The following is a 496-nucleotide window of genomic DNA, read 5'->3' on the forward strand; positions in this document are numbered from 1 at the left end:
TTTTTTGGATTTGTGTCAACCCCTTTAAAAAAAAAAAAAAAGGGGGGACAAAATTTGTCCCTAACAAAAATTTAAACAGAAAAAAATAAAATTTTTAAAAATTTCAAGAGCATAAGCAGAGGAAAACATCATAAAAAAAATTTGGGAAAAATTTTTAACTTGAGTAAATTCTTTTTTGAGGGTTTTCCGATATAAAAACCCAGTAATTCTATGCGGGGATCGGGGAAAAATTTAAAAAACGTTAGAACAAGAAAACCACAACCCCTTTGCACCCCACCCGCATTAAATTTTAATATATTAAAAAATAATAATATTTTTTATAAATAAATTTTATAATTATATTTTTAAAATATTAAAAAATTACAAAAATAAATTTTTAAAAATTTTAATTATTAAAATTTTTAATTTTTAATTAGGGGATTATAGTTAGAAGAAATAATGTGTAGTGATACAAGTAGTAAAGTAATCTAGAAAAAAAAAAAAAAAATTTTAATGT

The sequence above is a fragment of the Penaeus monodon genome, chromosome 30, assembly GCF_015228065.2.
Source record: "Penaeus monodon isolate SGIC_2016 chromosome 30, NSTDA_Pmon_1, whole genome shotgun sequence".
In the NCBI taxonomy this organism is placed as follows: domain Eukaryota; kingdom Metazoa; phylum Arthropoda; class Malacostraca; order Decapoda; family Penaeidae; genus Penaeus; species Penaeus monodon.